General features: G+C 41.0%; 1 protein-coding gene across 5 annotated transcripts in view; it reads right to left on the bottom strand.

The window, feature by feature from the left end:
- FAM53B (family with sequence similarity 53 member B) overlaps positions 1–9189 on the bottom strand; it is a 166020-nt gene extending 156831 nt beyond the window's left edge. For 3 of the 5 annotated variants that reach the window (XM_070752527.1, XM_070752530.1, XM_070752531.1), the window contains exons 1-2: positions 9102–9189; positions 2230–2310 (exon numbers count right to left, since the gene is read on the bottom strand). The gene's annotated coding sequence lies outside the window, so the exon portion shown is untranslated. Of the gene's footprint in view, positions 1–1394; positions 1461–2229; positions 2311–9025 lie in introns of all 5 variants that reach the window. The other 2 variants (XM_070752529.1, XM_070752528.1) reach the window with 2 other exon arrangements.
- Between the last annotated feature and the right edge of the window lie 14736 nt (positions 9190–23925).

Below are 23925 nucleotides of genomic sequence, written 5' to 3'. Positions count from 1 at the left end.
AGTTGTTGCTAAATGAATACAACCTGTATGTAATGCATTTCTGTTGTTCGGTGCTATGGTTCTATGACTATGTTTAAATTGTTGCATTTTATATTTATTTATTTATTTGTTTGTTTGATTGATTGATTGATTTCTATGCCGCCCTTCTCGAAACAACTCAGGGCGCGTACGACACTGTGAATACAGCAACATACATGAAAAATCTACGGTAATTATTTAAAAACATATGCAAAATTAGTGAAAAATCTGAAAAGCCATTATACAATCATCCACACTCATCCAATTTAGTCATTTATGTCGGTCGGGGACAATCTTGTAACTCATGGTCCCCATGCCCACCAGCAGAGGTAGGTCTTCAAAGCTTTACAAAAGACCCAAATATAATTTGGGGGATCACTGTGTTACCTCTGAATGGTATAGTAGAGCAGTGTTTTTCAACCAGTGTGCCGTGGCACACTAGTGTGCCGCGAGACATGGTCAGGTGTGCCGCGAAGCTCAGAGAGAGAAAGAAAGCAAGAGAGAGAGAAAGAAAGCAAGAGAGAGAAAGAGTGAATGAGCGAGAGAGAAAGAACAAGAGAGAGAGAAAGCAAGAGAGAGAAAGAGAACAAGAAAAAGAAAGCAAGAGAAAGAGAGAGAGAGAAAGCAAGAGAGAGAAAGAAAAAGAGGGAGGGAAGGAGAGAGCGAAAGACATAGAGGGAGGGAGGGAGGGAGAGAGAAAGAGAGCAAAAAAGAGAGGAAGGAAGAAAGAGGGAGAAAGAGGGAGGGAGAGACAAATAGAACGAAAGGGAGGAAGAGAGAGAGAGAATTTTTTGTCCAAACTTTTTTTAGCAGCCCCCCCCCCCCCCCCGCTCAATGTGCCCCAGGGTTTCGTAAATGTAAAAAATGTGCCGCGGCTCAAGAAAGGTTGAAAATCACTGTAGTAGAGTATAGCTTTAGTGAGACTGACTAATAATTAAAACTGTACTGTACTATAGGATATACTATATTGTCCTACATTCAATAAGCTACATATTGTGAAATGACTACAGTGGCATAAAAGCACAAGGAAGGGAAGAGATTATGCAAAAGGATAGCTGGTAGCTTGAAGCAGTGAATGAGGAAAATGAATGTAAGAAAACCATGACTGCAAACCAAGGAAGGAAGGATGTTAGCAAAACTGAAACAAAACTGAAACTTTACCTACCCCAAGAGAGAACCGAAAGCTGATAGAATCTACTCAAGATCTTGTTAATAGATATCCTTCTACCTCAAAAAACAACTTAAGGGAAACAGAGATAGGCCTTGCCATCAAGGAAAATGCAAATATCAACTTGCAGAAGTACTGATACCAACCTTTGTAGCTGTATAAATTCAAACCTTTTTCTCCCCTGTGAAAGCTTTATGAGCATACTCACCCACATAAGTATTGAACTTTGTTCACTTCATTTGTTATAATCTTGCATTTCTTAACATCATAATTTCTATATCAGAGAAGCTCTCGTTAATGTTTATGGAAACACAAGAGGAGTAAGCTATTCAACTCCTGTATACATTTGAAAACGAGCTTGCATTGAAGAAACTAATTTGGTTTATTGCTTCAAGTTACTCCATTTCTCAAAATCATCCTGTGAGTGGTATTTCGGATACTTTTTTTTTAAAGTAAAAGATGTTTCAGAAAGACCACCCAGATTTAGGAACTGAGCTCTGATCTAGTAATGCCTCAAAGGCAATTAGAACACTACCTGAGAATAACATGAGGGTAATTCAATTTTATTCATTGTACACTTAAAGGTGGTGTATAAATGCCATATTAAAACAGTGAAACTTAAGAAATGCAATCTCACTAAGAGCAATTAAAATAGTTACATTTAATGAAGTTCTCAAGGGAGAAAAATCTCTGAAGTGTTTTACAAACTGGCAGACTGGATTAATCATTAAAATCTAAAAAATAATTATAAATATGCACTGGGTTTATACTATGTTCCATAATATAATTCATTGAGTGAAGTTGAGTTTATATCCAGGAAAATGTGAACAGCAATATTAGCCAAGTAGATTTCAATTCAATATGTGTTAATTCCTGTATTGACAGTAATTTTATCTGGGAATACAAGGTATTATTTCCACACTATTTCTTATATTTAATTATAAACACCCCATTAATGTACAGACTTTTCATTATTCATCTTTCAAATAGTTGAGATAGATTAATATAAGCAGAGTGAACCATGCTACATAATGTTTTTGTACCTTTAAAATGCAGGTCCCTTTCTGTTTGACTCTCTGTGTTGTCAGGAAGAAGATATGACTGCCATCATAGTTTTTCCTTGCCTGTTAGGAAAATTTTGAAATAAAGTAGAAACTATGAATTTAACATTAAAAATGTAAACGTATCTGTAAATAAAGTTAAATAATATTTAAATATCCTGTTACGTTCCATTCTTGGGGCTGAATGGACTATCATTCCTCCCCCGTTGAGTTTTCGGAGAGGGGCGGCATACAAATCTAATTAATAATAATAATAATAATAATTATTATTATTATTATTATTATTATTATTATTATTATTATTATTATTCAGGGCTAATGTCCAACCTGCAAGCCTTTCTGAGGTTATATCTGCTTCAGAAGCTTAATGACATCACCGAGTAGGCATTTGTACAAATAGTGCGCTAATTGTACTCATTCCTAGAAGAAGCCTAATCTTACTCTCTGTTATGCCATACCCAGTTTGCAAGTGAGTTACTGCATGGGGCTGTCCATCAAAACTACTTTAAAGCTAGTCTGGTCTATGAGCAGTGGAGGGAGGGTTCATTATGTCTATGTAACATCTCTATTTCATAAGCCATATTGGTTACCAGGAAGCTTTGGGGCATTTACATTATCAATATTTACTCATTCCTCAGTGTTGACCCATGCCATTTATATCTAATGCAGAACATGATCCTCCCATGGCAATAAAGAAACAATTTATTAACTAATGCATGAGTATCAGTTTTTCACTAAGATCCCAAATCTGCTACTGGAAGAGCTTCATCCGATCACACTGTACCAAGTCATTTTAACAAACCACAACTGGCTTGCTTTATGCAGTCTGATAAGCCAACTTCAAACCCACTGGAAAAGTGACAAAGTGATTTAATACTACAGATGAAGTCAACCTATAAGACAGAACCTATTTTTCTTTGACATTCTAAACGTATTTATATTTTTCAAGCTATGTTAACACAGTACAGTAACTCCAAAACTAGGATGGCTTTGAGTTTGACAGTATATATTGTATTTCCCAATCAAATATTTTTGAAGTGCCAGCAGTGATTTCACTTGGTTAGTATAATGTCTGTTGTACTCCTCCCTGGTTCTTGCTCCAGTAAACATAATTCTGTTATGTTTTTGAAACTGAAGGATGTAAGAGTCTCATAAGAAAAAAGAAGGCTAAGTTAACATTTTTCCTGTTTTTCAGGAACATTGAACATCACTTTAGAGTAGCTTTTGCATTCCAGATATTGATTTTAGTTGTAGTTTAAAATGACTGTTAAAAAAAAATTCAAATGCAAAACTACCATTAGTTCAAATTATGTTTGCTTGGTTCTAATGGAACCAGTCTGGTGCCATACAAGTGACTGTTTATTTTTATATTATTCATGGCTAGAACTCAAGGTAACATTAATTTGTAATGTAAGGCAACAGCAAGATACTTTGAAATTGAATTTTTAGTGTTCGATGTTTCAGCAACTTATTTATGAATTGCTAACACTCTGGGCATTTTAAAGACAGCAGGCTATATCAAGCTCTTTCGTTTCCATGTCTGACCCATGTCAGTCAATTAGAAATTAGAAATCAAATGCAAATAAGTGTACTTAATACAATTGCTGTGCTTTTTCTTTGAACATGACTGCTACTTTTTAAATTTTACATTCCCACAGACCTTCACAGCACTATTGATTCGGTCCACCACGACTGTCCAGGTTTCTCATTTGTGGCTTCTCAGGAAAATTAATTGCCCACCCATAGGTTGACCCATAGTGTGCAGATTATATGCCCCAGCAATCCATTTGCAGGTCCTGAAATACCCTGAGATCATGGTGTCAAAATTCAATCGTATGTAGCCCCATTTTGAGACTGCAGTTTTTATTTGGTTTGAAATTGTTTTAACGGGGCAGTTGATAAAAAGGCCCTTCTCCTACTTCTTTGCCTTATAATTGTCATTATGTTTACAACAATGAGCTAATCACCAAGACTTCTTGCAAGTTAGGCTCAAAAACTAATATCAACACATGTTTGAACAAATGTTTATTAGTAAACATCTACAGCTTTTATAAACCATTAAAACTTGATAAGGGTAAGCTACTTCCAAAATCATCACCAATAAAATAGGAACAATCCATTCCATTCCATAAAAGTGCTACTTGGGGCTATTTAAAGCTTTCCTAGTAAGAACCCATCAAAAATTCTAGTTTACAGTTTTGCCATTCATGCATGAAAGAATCAAAGTTTACTAACCCCTTCTACTAAGTGAACTGAAAAGTTGTTCCTTACAGATAAGCCATATTTTTCTCATGTAGATATTCTGTTTGATCTAATTTTATAACATGTAAAATACACTGTATTCTTGATAAATACAAGAGTGGCAGATTGATTCGTCTTGGGCAGTTTCATTGAACTAAACAACAGTGAAAGGAATAATCATGCTAGTCTGTTGTATCAAATTTAAATCAAGGTCTCCTTAAAGGATAACATATGTATAACAGCATTAGCTTATGTGGCCCAGATGAAATGGACTACTTCTTGAAAGCCTACACTGAACTGGATTTGTTAATCTTCAAGAGGCCACAAAAGTCTTTGATGTTTGAACACTTGGTTGTTTTTTTATTCAATGGGACAGCTTGCTGAAGGCATAATGAGTAAAAAGCTACTGGAGCAAGAATATATATATCATATTCTTTCATAAAAAGAGGCAGAGAAATCTTACAAGAAAACAAGCTAAACTTAAATAATCATTCATCTATATTAAGATAGCATTTATATACAATGTGTTAACACTAGATTGGAAACAAGGGGAGCCAAATACAAATCTCCATCAAACTCTCCCTGGACAATTAGGCCTGATCATTATCTTTCCCGCCATTCAACTCATTTCTTTCCCCAAGGATAAAATGAAGATATTTTCAGTATGCATCACCTTGAACTCCCACAGAGAGATGGGAAGTCTGCATTCAGCTCCTGGGCCCATAAATCAAACCACTAAAATAGGCTGATATATTGTGTGATTTTGTTTGTTACAGCCATATAAATATGAAGTGAACTCCACTTATTACATTTTATCATTTTTCCTCTATGTATTTACTATTCCACAGTATACTAAAACATAGAACAGCTGCAGACGATTTGTTAAACTGGATCAAGATATACTTCCTGTTCCCTTCTCACCCCCCAAAATATCAAAAACTATGACAAAGTCAATTTTTCAAAGCAGACAAGTTAAAATTCAAGTAAGCGATCAGGGAATGTGATTAAGCATCAAGAAAAGCAAGAATCTAAGACTGCTCCTAAAACTGAAAAGTTTTAGAAGTCTAATTCCTACAAGTCAGTCTTACTTTATGAAACATGAAAACCACTTTCTAGTGTGAGTTACATTCACTATGTTTTTTTAGAATTCAGTAAGAAATCATTAACATCTGGGTTAAATCTAAAGCCAACACTACTTCTATCAACATATTATACAATAAATTGCTATTTTAAATATAAAAAAACATTGTACACCATTATCTTATGTTAACTGAGAAGAAATAATTATGAGAATTGTTTTTTTTTAATTATCAACTGAAACTTATATCCTGATGTGTAAGATAAAACTATAAAACCAAATATGGTTGGGCTTTTTCCATTTGCCACCTTTTTCATCAATCCACCCATCTAAAAAATTCCTAGTATCTCTAATTGTGGAAAAAAATTGGGATGCAAGAGTCTTCCCTACAGAAGCAACAATAGGATTTTTCCATAAAATCAACAATTCACAAAAAAATGGATTACTATGAAGCTTTATAGTTGGAAGAGAGGTAAATGAAAGCACCCAAAACATGCCTCCAGTTCAATATTGAGAATTAAAATGAAAGTATGCCATTTAGAAGGGGTGTGATGGCTCAGCCGTTGAAGATGCTGAGCTTGTCAACTGGAAAGTTGATAGCCCAAATTCAAGACCTGAGTACCATGCAACAAAGTTCCCGTTCCTACCCACAGCACGATTGGATATGGAAACTTTTACCTTATCCCACTATCGAAGAGCTCTAGCCATTAAAAATCTTCATGAAGATTTACAGGCGATTAAACTTATTGGAGTCTGTAATTATATTCAGTTCTCTGCCTATATGACATCAACTTTATTTACTTCAGTAGTATACAGTTCTATCTTTAAACACTGTTTTTGTTATGATATTTTTAGGTTTTCCATTGTGCCACAAGAACTGCACTGAAGAGATTCATATCATTATCCAGGAATTGTAGTGGCACTTCTCACAATTTCAAGCCAACTTCATCTTTGATTGTGATACCTTAAATTCTGGAATTTATCATCTCAGTAAGAATTGGGAGGTGTTTTATGGGGAAGCACTTAAGTATAGCTGTACTCTTAAAAGAAAATGTGGTTATGCGTCTTCTCCAGTGGGCTTTCCATAACTGTTTCAATTCAATCTCATCAACTCTATCCAGAATGGTTAATGTTTGACCTTAGCACATCTAGAGGATACCTGGTAGAGAAGGCTACTAATATATGCTATGTACAGTATTGACCTTCAATTGGGCTTACTGAAGGGGTTCCCAGAATTTCCAAGGGTCATGAGAGGGGGATCTGCAATTAGTTTTAAAAGCAGTTAAATGTGTCCAGGTAAGCAAAGCTAGAGCAAAAATACTAAGAGCACTGCAGCTTTACCAGGGCCAGCCTGGTGCCTAATATTTTTTTTTAACCAAAGCCTAACATAAATGAAAGCATTTTTATTTCTGTGAAACTGTCCCACAAATTTATTTTTATTTTATTTATTTGTATTTCACCTTTATTATTTTTATAAATTACTCAAGGCAGTGAACATATTCAACACACCTTTCCTAATCCTGTTTTACCCACAACTCTGTGAAATTGGTTGGGCTGAAAGAGAATGACCGGCCCAAAGTCATCCAGCTGGCTTTTGTGGTTAACGTGGGACTTTTAACTCATGGTTTTTCATGCTCTAGCCTAGTGCCTCAATGCTTGATCAAACTGGAAATTTATCATTTGCATTTGCAAAGTTTAAGAATTCCTAGTTTACAGTTTAATAAGTGACTTTAGGATTGCAGCCTAAATATTCATTCAAAAAATATTTAAATGCAGATTGTAATAGCTGCTGGTACCTTCTTATTCAAGTTGCAACAAGTAGTTGTTTTCAATATAGGCAGAGCACACAGAATTAATCAATATTATATACCCAAGTGCAAAAAATCCTGCAAAGTGAAATTTGGCCCAGTAGTGAAATAACTATACATCAAAGCAAATAATTAACATTTTCAAATCTGGATAACAGTATTTGCATTCTTCCCTATAAAAAAGCCACGCATTCCTATGATTGGAATATAACTTATATACTGATTAAGTACCAGCCTTTTACCATAGTGTCAAAACCAATGATTCATTTCCCCTTGAAACAAAAAAAAGGGGGGGGATTAATTCTGCTTTAAATTTTATAACTTCCACAACTTTCTTTCCAAAAATAAAATATCTGCAAACGATCTTTTGATATTACATAATATCAAATGCAGTTTGTGATAAGTTGCTCCAGAAAGCAAATGACATTTAAATTAAGGCAAACATAAAAACAAATAAATGATCATATCAGATAAGCCGTTTATTTTCACGGCTATTTTATAATGTGCCTTTGCTCATGTATGGGGCACAAATGAATACTATTGCATTTGAAAATTTAAAATTTGGTTGTGCAAGAAACAATATTTTAATAAGATCACATTTCATCTTGGCCTAACTGTAAAATATAAATTACTGTTAGTCTGTACTGGCCACACTTCATCCTCCTTTCATAAAAATAAGGGAGTAGAAAAGTCCATGCAAGTATTAATAGAAGGCTAAGCTACTTAAATGTATGAGCAACCTACTGCCAGAGACATAAAGCTGAAAGGGCAACACGCAGACTTCTTGGCAGTCTCTCTACCATTCAACTGTAGCAAAACCATTATACAGTTCATACAATGCATATTGAAATCCATATTATCAAACCAACTCGGAAAACAGATGTAGACAGAGGCGGATTTCAATTAAAAGAGATAAATTCGTAGAGCAGAGGGATCCAAACACTGCTGGCAAGTCCTGCGATGAATAGAGCAGTTTTTTAAAAAAGATTTGCATATAATAAGTATCCGCTGCCAGCCCGATTTTCATTTTCACAAGAAATAAAGGCTGGGAGGAACCGCTCATATACAGCTGACAAATCCATGACGTACCGGGAAAAAATTATATACGACTTTAACAGCCGTTCAAGGACAGATCCCATCGCCATGTGCAAGTGGGGACACAAGCAGTGAATTACGATGATCTTGGAAAAAGGAAACAAAATCTACTTTGGAGACGGCCGGGAAGAAGAGAAAACAAATGTTCACTCAAGGTTTGATCAGCATCTGCATTCGGTCAATAAACCCACCGATGCAGCGACATGCCAAGTTGCATTAAACTGAGAGGCAACTTTTCAATTCTCCCCCCCCCCACCAAAAAAAATCCCCCCAACCCCCAATGCCTGTTCTGATCTCCTCCAGCCTTTCTCCAAACTCTCTCCGGCTCCCTTGGCAGCCTCGAGCGATGAGATCAGAAAAGCCGACGGGAATCGAGGAATCAACCTTCCTACTCACATACTACGGTGGATTTCGGGATGCTTTAATAAGCCCAGCAGAGCTTGGAAGGAGCACCAAGAAGGCACCGGATCGCTCGGGCTGGGATCGCCCCATGAAATCCCCCCTTTACTTTTCTTCCCTCCCCCCAAGTGCAGAAAACGTCAAAGTGTAAAATTACCAGAAGGAAAGAAAAAAAGCAGGGAAGAAGCGATAAGGAAAAAAATAAATAAATTTAGAAAAAAAAGAGCTTCCACCTCAAGGCAGCCTGGCTTCCTGTCTCGGTCCCTCTCTCTGCCTCTCCAAGAAGGGAATGAAAGTGCCCGAGTTGTCCCAGGCTACACATTGTAACAGTATCTGCCCCCGGACGAAACCAACGGCAAGAGACCGGGGAAAAGGGGGGGGATCTTGACATAAAAAAAAAAAAGCTGTCGAGCGATGGCTAAAGCTCCGTGTTTCTTGTTCTGGCTTCGGGCTTGGAATCCACTTGCGAAGCCGATCCTCGAAGGATTCTCCCCCGCATGGAAAGCCAGCTTTTCGAGGACTCGACAAAACCATCCTCCCCCCCTCTGTCTCTCCCGGTTGAAACGCCGATGCTGTGAAATCGACCATCCCGGAAAAAGGAAACTTGGTCCGTCGCTTCCGGGTTTGAAGCTCTCCGCGAGAACCTTTAAAAAAAAAGAGAGAGAACCGACGGAGGGGACGCTGCGAAACCGCGGAAGTTTCGGCTTCGACCTTCTGGTGCGAATCCGCGCGGCTGTAGGAAGGCGGAACGCTGCGTCTCTTGGGGGGGGAGGGGGTTGCGGAGCCGCCAGCAAGGACTATTTGCATTCGTAGTGGGACGAAGGGGAAGGGAGAGCACACCAGCGTGTGGTGTCAAAGGTGCTTTTTTCAGGAGACGACTGGACTTCGTTTGTTTGTTTTTTTCTTTTGAAGGCGTTTCGCTTCTCATCCAAGAAGCTTCTTCGACGCTGACAGGATAGTGGGGAATAGAAGGATTTAGCTCCCTTGATACTTTTTAGAGGTTGAAACACTTGGAGGTTGTTTTTTATTATTATTTTTTATTATTATTATTATTATTATTATTATTATTATTTTATTTTATTAGATTTGTATGCCGCCCTTCTCCGGAGAATGGAACAGCTCAGAAAAGTCTTCAGGGTCACCTGAGTAGTACAAATGGTTCCTGTACAGTGGTACCTCAAGATACGAACCCCTCGTCTTACGAACAACTCGTGATACGAACCCGGGGTTCAGAAAAATTTTGCCTCTTCTTACGAACTTTTTTCGAGTTACGAACCGGCGTTCGGAGACTGCTGGGAAGCCGCGCGGCTGTTTTAAAAGGTGACAGCCGGGCGGCGGGGCTTCCCAGTAGCCTCCCGAACGCCGGTTCGTAAGTCGAAAAAAGTTCGTAAGAAGAGGCAAAATTTTTCTGAACCCCGGGTTCGGTTTGGGAGGTTTCTGGGAAGCCCCCCAGCCCGGCTGTCACCTTTTAAAACAGCCGCGCGGCTTCCCAGCTGTCTCCGAACGCCGAACGCGGAAGTTCGGGTTTGGCGTTCGGCTTCAGGAGACAGCTGGGAAGCCGCGCGGCTGTTTTAAAAGGTGACAGCCGGGCGGCGGGGCTTCCCAGCAGCCTCCCGAACGCCGGTTCGTAACTCGAAAAAAGTTCGTAAGAAGAGGCAAAATTTTTCTGAACCCCGGGTTCGGTTCGGGAGGTTGCTGGGAAGCCCCCCAGCCCGGCTGTCACCTTTTAAAACAGCCGCGCGCAGTGTTCCCTCTAATTTTTGGGGGGGGTGGGCGGAAAAGTATAGTGTCCGAGGGGCAGTCCCTTCGGGACTGGGCGGCACAGAAATAATAAATAATTAAATAAATAGACAGGCAGACAGACAGACAGACAGACAGACAAACAAATAAAAAACCCACCCTGTTTTGCCTCAGAGAATTTCAAAATAAAATACTGTACTGTGTGTCTATAACAGTGAGCTCATAATAGGGCAACTCTATCAATATCAAAATGCCTCTTTTTTCTATCTGTTTCTCTCTCTTCCTTTCTTCCTCTCTCTCTCCTTCCCTCTCACTCTTTCCCTCTCGGCTTCTGAGCAGGTTTGGAAAACTCTGAGTTGATGATGATTTTTAAGTGAGTGATTGCTCACTGCTCAGCTTAGAGGGAACTATGGCCGCGCGGCTTCCCAGCTGTCTCCGAACGCCGAACGCGGAAGTTTGGGTTTGGCGTTCGGCTTCGGGAGACAGCTGGGAAGCCGCGCGGCTGTTTTAAAAGGTCACAGCCAGGCTGGGGGGCTTCCCAGCACCCCCCTGAACCCCGAACTTTTGCCCAACTTCCGGGTTCGGGGTTCGGGGGGGTGCTGGGAAGCCCCCCAGCCCAGCTATGACCTTTTAAAACAGCCGCGCGGCTTCCCCGCTGTCTCCGAACGCCGAACGCGGAAGTTCGGGTTTGGCGTTCGGCTTCGGGAAGCTGCTGGGAAGCCGCGCGGCTTTTAAAAAAGGCGACAGCCGGCCTGGGGGGCTTCCCAGCAACCTCCGAACGCTGTTCTTTTGCGGGGGGGGGTTTGGTTGCACGGATTAATTGACTTTACATTGTTTCCTATGGGAAATAATGTTTCGTCTTACGAACCTTTCGTCTTACGAACCTCCCCCTGGAACCAATTAGGTTCGTAAGACGAGGTATGACTGTAATCTGTAATTCTTCCCTCTGAAAATCTATTAATACTCCCGTATCAAAGAGTGATCATCCCAAAGAGCATGGCTAAGAGTCTCTGGATATTTTCAGCAGGCAACTGGACTTCCTTGTTTTGAAAACTTTCGTTTTTCATCCAAGAAGCTTCTTTGACTCTTACAGGATAGCAGGGAATGTGAGGATTTATCTTCCTTGCAGACAGATGGTCATATGCATCCTTTTTAGAGGGTCCTTGAAGCACTTGGAGGTTTATCTGTGTCCTCAAGGTCACCCGAGTAGTGCAAGTGGCTCCTGTAATCTGTAATTCTTCCCTATGGAAATCCATTCCTACTCCCATACCAAAGAGTGATCATCCCAAGGAGCATGGCTAAGAGTTTATGGAGTATCATCACCTAACCCCCAAAACTTTACCCTTAGACTATCCACTGTTGACCTCTTCCGATTCCTAAGAGGTTAGTAAGGGGTGTGCATAAGTGCACCAGAGTGCCTTCCATCCCCTGGTCCTAATGTTTCTCTTTTAGAATAGAATAGAATTTTATTTTATTTTACTAGTATCATATACACTGCTCAAAAAAAATAAAGGGAACACTTAAACAACACAATATAACTCCAAGTAAATCAAACTTCTGTGAAATCAAACTGTCCACTTAGGAAGCAACACTGACAATCAATTTCACATGCTGTTGTGCACATTTAACTTTGTACAGAACAAAGTATTCAATGAGAATATTTCATTCATTCAGATCTAGGATGTGTTATTTGAGTGTTCCCTTTATGTTTTCAAGCAGTATATATAAATATATCTTTGTATACCACCAATACATAACTCAACAAAACAAATAAATAAATAAATTAAAATAAATAAATAGATTCTCAGCCATCCAGTCATGGTTGTCCCAAAGGTGTTTTTTTTTTAGCAGGCAACTGAACTTCCTTGTTTTTTTTCTTTTGAAAACTTTCGTTTCTCATCGAAGAAGCTTCTTCGGCTCTAATGTAATGACAGGATAGTGGGCAATGGAAGGATTTATCTTCCTTGCAGACAGCTGGTCATTTACATTACCATTCTATGGTAATTTTATCCAATGGTAATTTTATCCATTCGTACTTGGCGTTGAGAGTAGAAATGGATTTCCAGAGGGGAAAAATGCAGACTACAGGAACCAGGAGCACATAAATCTCCAAGGGCTTCAAGGACCCTCTAAAAAGGAGGCAAATGACTGCAAGGAACAGAGGTCCAGCATAGCTGGTTGGAGAATTCTGGGAATTGAAGTCCATAAATCTTAAAGTTGCCCAAGGTTGAAGACCTGTGGCAAGGAAGATAAATCTTTCTATTCCTCACTGGGGAATGAGAAGCAAAATGTATTCAAAGAAATAGAAGAAAGTCCATTTGCCACATGAAAAAGCACCTTTGGGACAACCAGGATCTGGATGACTGAGAATCTCTTCAGACATGAGTGTGTTGTTGTGCACAACCGCTGGGACCTACCTGTTTAGCCTTACTTGAAAGAAGGCCAATATCCCTATGACTAAATGTTTTGTAATTTCAGAATTTAACTTTTAACAAATGAATTAGCTTACAATAATTCTGTTGTGGGGTAGTTATCTAGAAAATAGTTGTGTTTAAAGAAACTTGAGTGCTGGTGCTCTTTAAGCAGGAAAACTATTTTATTAAAATTAATTAATGCATTGGATGCAAATATACCTTATTTTAATATCTTAAATTTTCTGTTAAGCTTAGAGTGACTCCTACTGGCATGTACTGATGCCTTAATAAACTGATGACTTGCAAAGGAAGGTCCCAGATGCTCCATACTTATACCCCTTTTATTACTACAATAAATGTTTCTTACTTTGTGAATCTGAAGATGACTACAACGGGCTAGCACATGTTTAAATAGTTCTCTTCCATGAGGGTTTTATAACACCATTAAATTTAAGGGATTTTTTTTGGTCAATATTTATAGTTTTTGTAATCAAACTCTATAGGTTTTAATAAAAGCAGAAGCATTAGATAAGTTGAAGTTAACGATACAGTGATAATTTTTAATAAGTAGAGCTATTATTGTTTATTCTCCACTTAGTTATATGCAGTCTATATGTGATCAGGTTTTGCCATGTTACTTGTGTGAATTCATTTTAAAAAAAGCATCCCGCATAGCAAAATTATCCTTTATATATCTATTGTGTTTGATTTAATATAAAAAAGAACATATGTAGTGACTTCAGTGTTTAAAATACTTGAAATTATGGGTTTGGATCTTTGCGCATAAAGTATAGCTCAATTTGTTGTCCAGACTGAACAGGCTGAGAAATAAAATCCACAGGATTATTGATTTGGAAGAAATTCAAAACTTGGTTTGCCTGATTTCTAAAACAATTGTTCCTTAAAGTTAACCTAAGATATAATAGCTGTACGTATTGGTAACTGAAAGCTGAAACTCCTTTACGAATTTCAAATATATTTAATCCTCTGATCCATTTGGTTTTCTCTATTAGTCTGTAATGGTATCACCATATAAAAATATTTGCAATATGTAAAAAATTCAGGAGACTCTTAGTAAAATAGAGATTGGTACAAAATGAAAAAGATAGAACCCACTTTTTTTTGGTCTTGTGATCCATTTTATATAAGGAAGCAAGATTTAAGCCAGAGAGAGGACAGATACATACTTCAATAGTTGTAAAAAATCTTACATTCCAGGATTAAAGTAACGAAGGTGACATCTATAATTAGCATTTTTAATAATCTGTATGTTTGGAAGTGCATAGCATCACAGGATAATAAACTCTTAACGAAGTGTGTAGTTGCCTTTGTCAAGTTATATTTTAAAGGATTTATTGAAGGCACCTTGAGTAACTCCAAAAAGTCAGCTTTTCACAAGGAGAATGTCATTCATTTATTATGTATGCCACTGTCTTCAAAGAATCTCTCTTCTTGACAAATATATTAAAACAAAACCTAACCATAAACACAAAACAGTCACCATTTTGAAACTGCATCTTAAACAGAAATACAAATGAAGGCACAAAACCAATTTTAGAAAAAAATTTAAAAGACCTTGAAAACTGTAATTACAGTGTTCCCTCGATTTTTGTGGGGGATGCGTTCCGAGACTGCCCGCGAAAGTCGAATTTCCGCAAAGTAGAGATGCAGAAGTAAATACACTATTTTTGGCTATCACAAGCCTTCCGTTAACACTTTAAACCCCTAAATTGCAATTTTCCATTCCCTTAGCAACCATTTAGATTATTACTCACTGTGTTTAGTTATTAAAGTTTATTTAAAAAAATATTTATTAAAGGCAGATGAAAGTTTGGCAATGACATATGACGTCATCGGGCGGGAAAAACCGTGGTATAGGGAAAAAACCCGCAAAGTATTTTTTAATTAATATTTTTGAAAAACCGTGGTATAGACATTTCGCGAAGTTCGAACCCGCGAAAATCGAGGGAACACTGTAGTTTCATCTGATAAAATAAGACTTGAGCATTGTCCAGGAATAGCATTCTGTACTCATAATGTCACTATTGATACTATCTGCTTTACCTTGAATGGCAGGGATATAAATATCTTAATGTATAGAAAAGTAATCTCTCTCTCTCTCTGCTAATATAGCTATAGATGATCCTTCAAATATTCTAAATTGCAAACAACTTTGAAAAGAAGCACCAGCATTTTGAATTATAGGCAAGAAATTAACTGGAAACCATTTCAATTGCTTAATCTTAAACGTTGACAATAAGTGGTATCCCAGTATGTTAGTCACAGCAGGCCAATATCTATATTTCAAATTGCAATTTCTTAAAAGATAACTTCATGTATAAAATGCTCCAGCTGTAGCCTAGAGATTACATAATGGATAATTAGAACTAGGCAATCTGTCCAAAAAAATGTTGCCTCTGGTGTATTAATCTCAGCTGATAGCCAGTATGACATGAAGGCCATGTATATTGTCACTCACAGATAGCTCTGTAGTGCAAACTAATTATTATTCTTTGCTTTTCTGAAGTATATTACATTCCAGACGATGAGAGCCAAGCTGCATAGATTTAGAACATTCAATAGCTAACATGATTCTCCTCACATCCATCCTCTAGCATTGGTGATTATCACAATGACCATGATTAATGCTAAATCAAAAGCAGGCTTGAAACTGATTCTTTGGAATGACTGGATTTTATTTGCAGCTATACAGTATCTGGCAAAGCACCTTGCCCAGGAAAAGAGTATTTCCTGTAAGCCCACAGCGAGTACAATTATCCACGTCAAGGCAAAGTTAACTTTTAAAGACCTGTCATAATTCCTCCTTACAGTTGCGACACCCTTGTTATGGAGGCATTTATCATTTCCGTGATAAACCTGAAGGAATTGGCCAGCTGTTATCTGTTGAGTTTATCCACTCGGGTTTCAATAATGCAAGGCCTTCTTTTTTTTTTTTTTTTAATAAATTTTTATTGATTTTATAGGTTTACAAAAAACAAACATATAACAGTGCACAGTGCATGTGCCCATCACCAAAGGAAATCGGAATGCATGCCTGTTTTCATTTGGATTTACAAAACACTGTTGAAAAATATTTGTCATTCTAGGTTTAATCGGTCAAGGCATTCCGATTTCCTTTGTTTTTCCAAATGCTTCCTCCATTTAGATTTCTATATGTAGATGAAACTCAAAAGATTAGAATATCGTGCAAAAGTTCATTTATTTCAGTAATGCACCTTAAAAGGTGAAATGTAATACTGGACCAACACCAGCAGATGACATGGCTCCCCAAATCAACACACACTGGAAACTTCACACTGGACCTCAAGCATCATGCTGTGTATGACTCTCCATTCTTCCTCCATACTCTGAATCCTTGATTTCCAAATGAGATGCAAAAGTTTCCACAGTCTGCGTAGATTTGGAGTGCTTCAAGCTTCCTTCGCAGACGAGCTTTATGAGGATGCTGACTTCAATTTTCCAGCAGGACTTGGCACCTGCCCACACTGCCAAAAGCACAAAACCCTAGTTCAATGACCATGGGATTACTGTGCTTGATTGGCCAGAAATCTGGCCTGACCTGAACCCCATAGAGAATCTACGGGGCATTGCCAAGAGAAAGATGAGAGAATGAGACCGAACAATGCAGAAGAGCTGAAGGCCGCTATTGAAGCATCCTGGTCTTCTACAATACCTCAGCAGTGCCACAGGCTGATAGCTTCCATGCCACACCGCATTGAGGCAATAGTTGTTTTATTAATTGGATTGTTACATGTTATTTTTTATCATTGTTGTTAGCCGCCCCGAGTCTACGGAGAGGGGCGGCATACAAATCAAATCAAATCAAATCAAATCAATCAATCAATCAATCAATCAATCAATCAATCAATCAATAAATAAATAAATAAATAAATGAATAATTGCTGCAAAATGAGCCCAAACCAAGTACTAAGTACATATGCATGCTTATACTTTTCAGAGGTCCAATATTGTTCTATGTACACTCCTTGTTTTATTGATCACATGTAATATTCAAATTTTCTGAAATAGTGGATTTGGGATTTTCATGAGCTGTACCCCATAATCATCACAATTATGACAAATCACAGCTTGCATGCAATGAGTCTCTCTCATATACTATGTTTCATCTTTTAAGTTGCATTACAGAAATAAATGAACTTTTGCATGATATTCTTTTTTTTTTAGTTTTACCTGTATGTCTTCATCCTTTTTTGTAGAACATGCATTCCTACATCTAATGATTCTAGTTCTTTGACAGTCTCACAGTGTCACATCTCAAAATAGGTGTAATGATCTGTTGGGCAGTCTAAAAATCAATTTAAAAGAAGCTGATATATATATATATATATATATATATACATATATAGTCTATGCCTAAAACAAGTATCTTCATATGTATTATATTCACAAGAATCTGCAGTTAAAGGCAATATACCGGTAACATGAATCATTGATAACAATTAAAAACTCAAGTCTCAATGTGGTTTTGGCTTTGCGTTGTATAAACTAGACAATTCTGGTTTAAGAAATAGATCAGTTAAATTGTTAAATGATCAAATTCATTCCAATGTTAATGGTTTGTCAATAACACCAGAAATACTAGGAATCAGGGTTAAAGAGATTAGAATATGAAATAGGATAAAGCTTGAAGGGACTTTGGAAGTCTTCTACTCCAGGCCCCTGCTCAAGCAGAAGAGATTTTACAGTTTGTGGAATGAATTTGATATATCAAATGTATCTGTTATTTATCAATCTCAATGCCGTTAAAACTACAGTTAAATAAATTTACTTGTTTTAAATTGGAGCTGGTAACTTATTGTTCATAACATACATTGATATCTACAGTTGGGACATTTATATTCATAAAATGTGCATGAAACATTGCTGAGAATGTATCAGTGCACAAGTGCCAGTTGTGACTTTTAATACAGCAAGCCTATTATTTACATAAAGCCGTCTCATAATCCAGAAAATAAAAAGGGGAAATGAAATTACAGATCTTGCTATCAAACCTTTCATTTAAAATGTCTGTAGATTGCATACAGCAGCGTTATACAATAGGAATAAATATATGCCCTGAAACCATTGGCCAAAGTTAATTTGTAAATGAAAAGGATGCTTTTTATAAAAAGAAAGTGCTATTTTATAATTTTTTTTAAATTGCCTATATATTTTCCAGGGGGTTTAAAAAGTAAAAAAAAAAAATAGGTGTTTTTTTTCAAGCCAGGGACTACACATATTTTTCTACTGCTGAAAAATTGGAGGGATAAACACATGAGCCAAAATATAGATCAAAACCATTGTACCTGTGTTGTTTACAAAAATGTTCAAGAAAAAAGTATCCACCTTCTGAATGCAAAATATTCAAGTACAAATCATTCCTACAGAACTGCCATATATCATCTTCAATATTTCAATATAGAGAATAATTGTATGATGCCATTCTATACAGCTGACATTTCAAAGTAACAGGGTATTTATGGAGTAGGTGATTTTACCCAGAAGTTACAGAAGGTACAGATTATTCAAGGAGCAAATATGTTTCTTGGAAAAAGGAGGAGTTAGTGTGATTACATTTAAGAAAACTTTCTGGAATTACCGTATTTTTTGCTCTATAAGACGCACCTGCTGATAAGACGCACCTAGATTTTAGAGGAGGAAAATAGAAAAAAAATATTTTGAGCCAAAAAGGGGAGAGGAAGGAGTGAAAGAAGGGAGTGAGGGAGGAAAGAAGGGAGGAAGGAAAAGGAAAGCAAGAAATGGAGGGAGGAAAGGAAGGAAGGAAAGAAAGAAAGAAAGGGGGAAGGAACAGGAACAGAGGAAGGAAGCAAGGAAACTTATGAAAGGGGAGAGTAAGAGAGGAAGGACTGAAGGGAGGGAGGGAAGAAGGGAGGAAGGAGAAAGAAAAGAAGAAATAGAGGAAGGGAAGGTAAAAGAGAAAGAAAAAGAGCAAGAGAGAAAGAGAGAAAGAAAGAAAATGAAAGAGAAATAAAAATAGAGAGGGGGAATGAAAGAAATGGAAGGAGGGAAGGAAGGAGAGAAAGCAAGAGAAAGAAAAAAGAATGAAAGAGCAAGAGAGCAAGAGAGAAAAAGAAAGAAAGAAAGGCAACTTCAAAGAAAGGCTCACTGAGCATCTCTCACTCTCTCTTTCTATCCCTTTCTTTCTTTCTCTTCCTTTCTCTCTCTCCTCTTCCTTTATCTCCTCTCTCTCCCTCCCTCTCTCTTTCTCTCCCCCCTCTCTCCCCCTTTCCCTCTCTCTTTCTCTCTCTCCCTCTGTTGCTATCTCTCCCCTCTCCCTCTCTCTTTCTCTCCCCCCTTTCCCTCTCTCTTTCTCTCTCTCCCTCTCTTGCTATCTCTCCCCCCTCTCCCACTCTCTTTCTCCCTCTCCCTCTCTTTCTCTCTCTCCCCCTCTCTCTTTCTCTCTCCCCCCCTTTCTCTCACTCTCTCTTTCTCACTATCTTGCTGTCTGTTGCTCTCACTCACTCTCGTTCTCTCTCCGTTCTTCTCAGCGGTGACGCGAGCACGCCCTGCCCGCCTCACCTTTGCCGAGAGCACTTTCGTCCCGGGCTCTCAGCAAGGGGGTTGTAGGAGAGGCGGGGCCGGTGGCAAAGGTGATATTCAATGTCGGGGGCGCACGGGCGGTTGCACGCGCTCCCTATCTCCCTGCTAGCCCACTCGGAATATTCAAAATAAGAAAAACCTTCACCGGCAAAGGCTTTTCTTATTTTGAATATTCCGAGTGGGCTAGCAGGGAGATAGGGAGCGCGTGCAACCGCCCATGCGCCCCCGGCATTGAATATCGCCTTCGCCGGCCTCCGCTGAGAAAAGCCTTTGCCGGCATTTCCTTTCGGCGTCAAGGAGGCGCAGCGGCGGGTGGAGAGAGGGAAGGGGGGGCAGCGGCGTCCCTCCTGGCCTTGGCGGGCCGCCCGACCCTGCAAACCCGGCGGGCGGCGGGGGAGAGCGAGGAGCCGGTTCCGGCGGGCGCGGGGCTTGGCTGGCTGGCTGGCGGAGCGCCGCTGGTGGTGCGGAGGGAGACCCTCCTCCGGGAGGGAGGGGGCCAGGCAGCAGCCAGCCAGCCGGCGGGATGGCGCTTCCAAGTTCGCAGCCTCCCCCCCCCTCCCTGCCTGCATCTTCGCTCCATAAGACGGGGCTGATTTTTCTTCCTACTTTGGGAGGGGAAAAACTGCGTCTTATGGAGCGAAAAATACGGTAATATACTGCCATAATGTACATTTCTCCAATTCTTTGCTATTTCTATGGGTCAGGCACATATGCACAGAAGAATGACTCATTGGAAAAGACCCAGATGTTGGGAAAGAGGCAAAAGGAAAATGGGGACAGCAGAGGATGATACTGCCATCAGTGACAATAAACATGAATTTGGGCAAACTCTGGGAGAGAGTGGAGGACAGTGTAGAAATTGCAGGTACAGTCACAGAGAGACACGAATTAGCAACTGAACAATAAAATTAAATAGATAAAATACACTTGTGTTCTACTCTAATACAATACTACTGTCCTGCATAACTAATGTATCTTATTGAAAATAATTTAAAAATATGAGTGATTGTTAGTTTCACTCACATGAAATCCATTCCATAGAATGGCTGAAACTTTTGCCAAGAATGGCTAAACTAGATTCAGGCAAATCCAAATATGCCTTACATGTCTTCCTTTTTTATAGTTTAGTTTAGGGAAATGTCTCTTTGAGCTACTTTCAAATGTATCATCTCAAAAACATAATAAGCTTGTGAAAAATTAATAAAATAGTTCCAGGAATAGCAGACTTTGATATATGTATACTTAATTGGATTTCTAAAATTAAAATTTGGTACAGTGGTACCTCTACTTAAGAACTTAATTCATTCCGTGACCAGGTTCTTAAGTAGAAAAGTTTGTAAGTACTGTAGAAGCAATTTTTCCCATAGGAATCAATGTAAAAGCAAATAATGGGTGCAAACCCTTTAGGAAAGAAATAAAAGCTCAGAATTTGGGTGGGAGGAGGAGGAGGAAGAAGAAGAAGAGGAGGAAGAGGAGGTGGCTGCTGAAGGAAGAAGATGAGGGGAAGGGAATCAAAAAAATTCAAAAATTTAAAAAATTTTTTAAAAAGGGACTCTGAGGCAGCGCAAAGGAGAACGCGCCTTCCATACACCTGGCGCGAGGCTGCTTCCCATACACTGCGCCAGATAGAGAAACCCAGGGGAAATGGCAGGAAACTGGTTGGGCCTTTGTGCCACTCTCAAATTTCCTGGGAAGTTTTTTAGGGCTCGGGTTCTTAAGTAGAAAATGGTTCTTAAGAAGAGGCAAAAAAATATTGAACGCCCGGTTCTTATCTAGAAAAGTTCTTAAGTAGAGGCATTCTTAGGTACCACTGTACAGTAATACCTCATGATACAAACTTAATTGGTGCAAGGAGGAGGTTCGTAAGGTGAAAAGTTCGTAAGACGAAACAAAGTTTCCCATAGGAATCAATGGAAAAGCGATTAATGCGTGCAAGCCCAAAATTCACCCCTTTTGCCTCATTTCCGCCGGCATTCAGATTTTGTTCGGGTGTGGGTGGAGGCGGGGAGATGGGGGAGACAGCGCAGGCTGCCCGGAGGGAGCCTCGTGGGTGGATTAAGGGAAAAGTCAACAGTTACTGTCCGGCTTGCAATGACTGGAAGGGAAGGGAAGGGAGGGAAACGCACAGGCGGTTTGTACGTGCATCTTCTCTGATTTCCTCCCTCCCTCCTGGCCTCCCTCCTCCTCCTGTATTCCGCCTCCCTCCCAGCCTCCGGGCCACATTCTCTGCGCTGCCGGCCGGCTGTCATCTTCTAAAGAAGCAAGAAGAGGAGGAGGAGCTGGGCGCCTTCCTCCACCACCACCGGCGCCCAGCTCCTCCTCCTCTTTTTGCTTCTTTAGAAGATGACAGCCAACCGGCGGCGCGGAGGCTGGGGATGGTGTGCGTGTGTGGAAAGGGCCAGCGGGAGAACTGGGGGGAGCCGTGGCCACTGCCTCATGGAAGGGACCCGGCTGGGAAGCTCCCGAAGGTGTGGGCTGGGGTCTTTCCAGGAGAGCAAGCAGCAGGCGTGGGCTGGGGTCCCCCCAGTTCTCCCACGGACCTCTTCCACACATGCGATCTTCCGGGCCGGCGAGGCTCAGTGACGGAAGGCAGCTGCCTGGCCCGGGAGGTGCGGCTTGATCCGCTGAGCCTGGCCGGCCCGAAAGATCACAGCGAGCATTGCCTGCGGCAGCGAGGGAAGCCAAGCCGGGAGCAGCATCAACGCGGCTCCTGGCTCGGTTTCCCTCGCCGCCGCAGGCAACACTCGCTGCGATCTTCCGGGCCGGCGAGGCTCAGTGACGGAAGGCCCAGGAGGCGCGGCTTGATCCGGAAGGCGCGGCTTGATCCGCTGAGCCTGGCCGGCCCGAAAGATCGCAGCGAGTGTTGCCTGCGGCGGCGAGGGAACACAAGCCAGGAGCAGCATCACCGCGGCTCCTGGCTCGGTTTCCCTCGCCGCCGCAGGCAACACTCGCTGCGATCTTCCGGGTCGGCGAGGCTCAGTGACGGAAGGCCCGGGAGGCGCGGCTTGATCCGGGAGGCGCGGCTTGATCCGCTGAGCCTGGCCGGCCCGAAAGATCGCAGTGAGCGTTGCCTGCGGCGGTGAGGGAAGCCAAGCCGGGAGCAGCATCACCGCGGCTCCTGGCTTGGTTTCCCTCGCCGCCGTAGGCAACACGGGCTGCGATCTTCCGGGTCGGACAGGCTCAGTGACGGAAGGCAGCCGCCTGGCCCGGGAGGCGCGGCTTGATCCGCTGAGCCTGGCCGGCCCGGAAGATCGCAACGCACGTTGCCTGCGGCGGCGAGGGAAGCCAAGCCGGGAGTAGCGGCGACGCTGCTCCGGTTGCCTGGTCCTCTCCTGCCTCCCACGCTGATGTTCCCCACTGCGTCGAGCGCCGCCAGCCCCGAGTCGGACGCACCCTCACCGCCGCGCCCAGCCGCTGCCCGCCCCGTCCTAGCCGGAGCCTGAGCCGGGCCCGCTCGGTCACGCCTCGCCCGCCGCCCGCCCGATCCTGCGCCTCCTGCTTCCCCCCCAGCCAAAAATACAAAGGCAGTCTGCCGCCGCCCGCGGAGCAATGGGAAGCTGAAGCCGCTGGTGGTTTCAGACTCCGTTTGCTCCATGCTGCTCCGCCCTGCCTGTCATGCGGCGGCAGACCGTCTTTGTGTTTTTCGCTGAGGGGGGAGCAGGAGGACCTTCCTGACTCCCTTCCCCAGCGCCGGACCTCCTGCCCTCCCTCCCAGCCAAAAACCCAAAGCGGCCTCCCGAACGTTTTCTGTCTTACCAACCTGCCGTCGCCGCCGCCGCCAAGAAGCCCCGCCGCCCGGCTGTCACCTTTTAAAACAGCCGGGTGGCTTCCCAGCAGCCAAACCCGAACTTCCGGGTTCAGCTTCGGGAGGCTGCTGGGAAGCCCCCCGGCTGTTTTAAAAGGTGACAGCCGGGCTGCGGGGCTTCCCAGCAGCCTCCGGAATGCCGAACCCGGAAGTTCGGGTTTGGCGTTCGTAAGACAAAAAACGTTCATAAGAAGAGGCAAAAATTTTCTGAACCCCGGGTTCGTATCACGGGTTGTTCGTAAGACGAGGGGTTTGTATCTTGAGGTACCACTGTATGTCATAAATTTTCAAAGCAGCATTTTTACAGTACTGGTCCTTCATTCCACAATTATGTCCTTGCTGACAGATATGAAACAATTCAAATGCTGCTGGAAATGTTGCCTTAAAGCATTACTTATTCATACTGAATATTTTTAATGCTAGAAGCTAAGATGTGCAAATCGATAAAGACACAAAGTGTTGAAAAGAAAGTCGTTAAAGGTGTATTTATGTTCATATTTGTCAAGTCTCTAAAAC

The sequence above is a fragment of the Erythrolamprus reginae genome, chromosome 5 (assembly GCF_031021105.1).
Source record: "Erythrolamprus reginae isolate rEryReg1 chromosome 5, rEryReg1.hap1, whole genome shotgun sequence".
Classification (NCBI taxonomy): Eukaryota; Metazoa; Chordata; class Lepidosauria; order Squamata; family Dipsadidae; genus Erythrolamprus; species Erythrolamprus reginae.
The sequence above is the reverse complement of the archived record's forward strand: the minus strand, read 5'-3'. Positions and strand labels throughout refer to the sequence as shown.